The sequence below is a fragment of the Zalophus californianus genome, unplaced genomic scaffold (genome assembly GCF_009762305.2).
Source record: "Zalophus californianus isolate mZalCal1 unplaced genomic scaffold, mZalCal1.pri.v2 scaffold_45_ctg1, whole genome shotgun sequence".
NCBI lineage: Eukaryota > Metazoa > Chordata > Mammalia > Carnivora > Otariidae > Zalophus > Zalophus californianus.
This window is the reverse complement of record NW_023365543.1, coordinates 1-5,003: the sequence shown is the minus strand read 5'-3', so window position 1 is coordinate 5,003 and position 5,003 is coordinate 1. Positions and strand designations below refer to the sequence as shown.

Below are 5,003 nucleotides of genomic sequence, written 5' to 3'. Positions count from 1 at the left end.
TTTTTGTTTGTTTGTTTGTTTTTGTTTGTTTGTTCTGGCAGGAATTTTACCGCAGGGCAGGAAACTAGTCATCCAGGCAGAGCGGGTACACCTGGGGGAGGCCTAAAAAGCCAGTCCCTGTGGCTAACCCGCAAACGGACTTGATCTCGTTCCCGGACACGCGGGCCCAGCGAGCGGCAGGGAGAACGTGAGGCCCGGCGACTCCTCGCGGGTGGAGGAGCCGAGCTCCAACCCCTGAGGCGAGAAGAACCCGGCGGAGGAAGGCGGTGTGTGCACACCTCCGAGAGTCGGGGCGCCGTGCCTCCGGTGGTTCCATGGTGTAATGGTGAGCACTCTGGACTCTGAATCCAGCGATCCGAGTTCAAGTCTCGGTGGAACCTTCCTCCTGTGCGCCCAGCCGCAGCCACCTTTTACTCTCCTTTGCAATACCCAGCGAGTGGCACGTGCCTTCCCGCTCCCGCTGGTCCCCGTCCCGGGGAGGGAAACTCCGGGGGCGTGGCGCGCCCCTCCCGCCCCCCGGTGGGCGCCTCGCAGCCGCGTCCCCCGCGCTCCGCCGCCGCCTCCTCCTCCTCAGGAACCGGGGAACGAGAAGCCCGCGTCTCAGAGTGGCGCCCCCCTCCCCCCGACACTGCGGCCCCAGCCGGGGCACCGGGCCAGTGCCGCCCCTCGTCGGGGTCCCCCTCGGGCCTCGGGGTAAGAGGCGGCGGCTGCGGCCACTACATCCTGCACCGCGAGGGGCGTCCCGCCGCGCGTCCTGTAACTGCACCCACCAGCCTGCACGGGTAGAAAACGCTGTCAGTGCGAAACAGCGTTTCGTACCTCCGTCGTGCGGCGGCGAGACTGACGTTTCGGGTCCTGGGTCCAAGCACAAGGTTGGGTGCCTTTCATTTAATTTTCCTCGGATCCTTTCCCACCAGCTGTCAGGAGAATCCCGAGTCTCTGTTCAGGCCAGTAGGGGTCGCAGTTGTCCTAAACTTTGTACTTCAGTGTGGGGCGTCTCCGCAAACCCTAAACCGCGGGAAAGGGAGATTCTGGCTGGGGATTCTCTGGGCCTCAGCTGCGGCCGCCCTCGGGGCTCCCCCTTCTTCCTGCCTGGATCTACTCCAAGAAGATACCATAGGAAAAGAGGACCATGATTTTTCCTTCTATTCACAGAGTCTTTGTAGTTTTCAAGTGTTTGTAGATAAAAGCAGATTCTCATTTTGTTGGTCTGGAATGGCAGAGAGATAGAGACCTAAGAAGAACTAAATATACTTTGTATAAGTACCATAAAGTTAGAGGAATAAGACTACCCATTTTAAGACTTACTATAAAGCTTCAGATAACAAGATATTGTGGATAAGCAAAGGGATAGACACACAGACCAATGAAACAGAGCAGAGGGGCCAGAAATAGGACCACAGAAATATGTCCAGTTGATTACTGACAAAGGTGTAAAAGCAATTCAGTGAAGAAAGACTTTTTTCTTTTCAACAAATTGTGTTGGCATAATTGGAATTTCTTCACATAATCCATGTGAAGAAAAATTTCACCTAAACCATACAGTTTATACAAAAAAATGAACTCAAAATGGAGCACAGGGTAAATGTTTTATAGAAGAAAATCTTCATGACATGGGGTTAGGCAGTGTTCTTAGGTAAGTCATCAAAAGTTCTATCCAGAAAAAAAGAAAAATAAATAAATAAATTGTACTTCATTGAAATTAAAAATGTTTTCAAAAAAACAGCTAAGAGAATGAAAAGTTACAGATTGAGAAAAAAATTAACAAATCACAAATATGACAAAAGGCTGGTGACAAGAATATATAAAGAAATCTTAAATTAACAATAAGGAAACAAACAATAATGAAAAAGTAGACAAAAGACATGAACAGACTTCCTTAGAGGATATAGGCACATGAACATCATTAGACATTAGGGAAATGCAAATTGAAACCATAATGAAATACCATTACACACCTACTAGAATGACAGTACCAAGTGTCTGGGATAAGGAGTAACCAGGCAGTTTCTCATAAAGTTAAGCATACAAGTACTATATGATCTAGCATACTTGGGTTGCCAGGAATTTGCCTTAAAGAAATGAAAACTAACGTTCATACAAAAATCTCTACAGGAACATTCATAGCTACTATATTTGTAAGAGCAGAAGCTACAATCATCAAATATGGTTCAAAGGGTTAACTGATAGACAAAACAGTGGTATAGCCACTGGATGGAATACTGTGCAATAAAAAGGAATTGTTGATGTACACAACAACTTAAAGGAATCCCAACTTCACCATTCGGAGTAAAAGAAGCCAGTCTGAAAAGGCTGCATACTATATGCTTCTTATGACATTCTCAGAAACATAGAACTATAGTGAACAGATCAGTGATTGCAAGGGCTTATGTTTGCTGCGAGTTCTAAAAGTAACAAGAGAGCACAAAGAAGTTTTTGGTGAGATGAAACTGTATGTATTCTAATTATGGTGGTGACTATACAAATCTACATATACGTTAAAATTTATGGAAAATTTGTACCAAAAGAAAAGGTCCATTTCACTATGATAATTAAGACATCTGCAGAAGTCATACACTACAGACTGAACAAGCTAGATGTGAAAGCTGGGATTTTTGTCTTCTACCTAATAGTAGCAAGAATTCGCTTTCCAAGGCAATGCTGGGTGCTTTTCTTCAGTCTTACCCATAAATTAAAGTGAGTGGTTCCGGGTGTACGCTCTTTCTTTCCTCAAAGCGGGTCGGCCTCGCCTCTCGGGGAGGGGGTGAGGGCGGGCACTGCGTGCGCTGCAGACCTAGGCTGAGGGCGAATTTCGGCCTTTCCCCAAGTTAGGCAGGTCTCTGCTCCCTGTCGTGAGCTGAGGCTGGGAGTTCCGCCACGTGGAAGCGCGAGAGCCCGATTCAACTGTTCGCAGTCTCCAGTTTCATAGAGGGAAATCGCACCATACCGCCGGCTTTACTGGGGTCGGGGGTTGTTTAAAGAGAAAAATAGCGAGCTGGATAACGTCATAAGCCGTATTAAAGCCAAGGTTACTAGGGTCGCAACGCGGACTGCTAACCACTGTACCATCAGCGCAGGCCAACGACAACCTGCTGCGCTGTGGTTGAGACCTATTAACTGACCTAAATAGCCTCAACGTTTTTTTAACTGTTTTTTCTTTCAGTGGCTAGTGTTGGTGTCTCTCAGCTTTCTTTTCACTCCTCCTCCCTTTTTGCTCGTTCTCATACTCCAGAATGCCCTCACTCCCACCCACTTCCTTCTCCTCTTCAGCTCTCCTCGTCACCTTTCTCCCTGCGCCCACCCGCGTCCCCTACGCTGAGGCCGCCGCACTGTCCTGGGTGGGGAGCTCAGTGACGTTCTAAGTGGTGTCTGTCCTCTAGAGGTTCCCACGATCCGGACCTTAACCTGGTTCTAAATCAGTTTCCAGTATAAAGATATTAAAGAATGGCGCCTGGGTGGCTCAGATGGTTAAGCGTCTGCCTTTGGCTCGGGTCATGGGATCGAGCCCCGCATCGGGTTCCCTGCTCCTTGGGAGCCTGCTTCTCCCTTTGCCCCTCTCTCTCTCTTTCTCTGTCTCTCATGAATAAGTAAATAAAATCTTAAAAAAAAAAAAAAATGGCCGGCTTTCACGTTTTCCCATTCAGGGGATTCTCCAGGACTAAAATTAATAGGTGAAATTCTTGGCGCTTCTCCTGTCCTCTCCAGGCCCCTGCGGCGGAATGGACTCCTTCACGGAGCATTTATTGGGCGCCTACTAAGTGCCAGGCAATATTGTAAGCGAGGGAGCTGCATTGTGAGGAAACCCAAGGTCCCTGCCCCCATGGAGCTATCACATCTAGAGGCATCCAGGGGGTTAGCGCGGTGGAGGCACTGCTGATTCTGGTTCTTCACCGCGCGCGCGCGCGCCAGCCCGCCCGCCCCCCGCGATCTGGAGGGACTCGCGAGGAGCGGGACAGATGAAGTGGAGCAAAGAACTGGAAATGGATGACTTCAAACAGAGAGGCTGCGGTTGTCACCCGGGCACCTGATGTTTGATCCTGGGAGTTCTCCACTCATTCGGGCTCCAAGTCATCGCCCAAATTTAGGTACCCACACGACTCTTGGCCTCAATGTCTCCCGCGCCCTCAGGTTTCTGGAGCGGGGAGGGAGGTTAGGCAAAACAGAAGAGTTGAGGGTGCCCTAGCTTGGGCACAAAGAACACTTCTCTGTACCTCTGTACAATGAGACCATTATGTATACTTCGCCCCCACCTCGTTTTACTGAGATTGAAATGAGATACAGCACTTTATAAGTTATAAAGTTATATAAGATACATAGCGTAATGACTTGACTTACATACATTGTGAAATGATTACCACAAATTTGGTGAACATCCATCATCTCTATAGATAAAAACATTTTAAAATGTATTTTTTCCTTTTGATGACTCATAACAACTACTTAACAACTTTTAAATATACTATATAGTATATATACAGCAGGGTTAACGATAGCCCTCATGTTGTGCATTATATCCCCAGTATTCATTTCTATTATAACTAGATTTTGAGGGACATGAAACCATTATGTATATAATACAATTGACCAACAGCTTACACAGCACTTCACCGCCTGTCTCTGTGGCGCAATCGGTTAGCGCGTTCGGCTGTTAACCGAAAGGTTGGTGGTTCAAGCCCACCCAGGGACGTTTGTGTTTTCTGGCGAAGCTAGCTTTCAAAGTCTTTCTATTTCTCTTCGGGATACCAAATTTATGCTTTTATTTCCCAGGCACCACCAGCATCGAGTGCCCCTTTGAGGAAAAAGTTTTGGAGATCCAGAGCATACCTAATCTACACCCGCCCTTACATCTTCCCCCACTTTTCAGAGGCTGGTTTACAGTTTAGCCAATTCGGAACATTGTAAATCCCTAAAATGGAGAACAAGAGAACCCCGGTCACACCCACGGTGAAGGCACAGGCTCTGCGTGGGAAACTTAAGCAGTCCGAAAAAGTTATAGACTTTTC

General features: G+C 47.8%; 2 non-coding genes across 2 annotated transcripts; both read left to right on the top strand.

The window, feature by feature from the left end:
- The first annotated feature begins 308 nt into the window (after positions 1-308).
- On the top strand, positions 309-380 carry TRNAQ-CUG. The gene has a single exon. It is a non-coding gene; the product is annotated as a tRNA-Gln (tRNA).
- A 4,233-nt stretch (positions 381-4,613) lies between these two features.
- Positions 4,614-4,687, top strand: TRNAN-GUU. The gene has a single exon. It is a non-coding gene; the product is annotated as a tRNA-Asn (tRNA).
- The last annotated feature ends 316 nt before the right edge of the window (positions 4,688-5,003 follow it).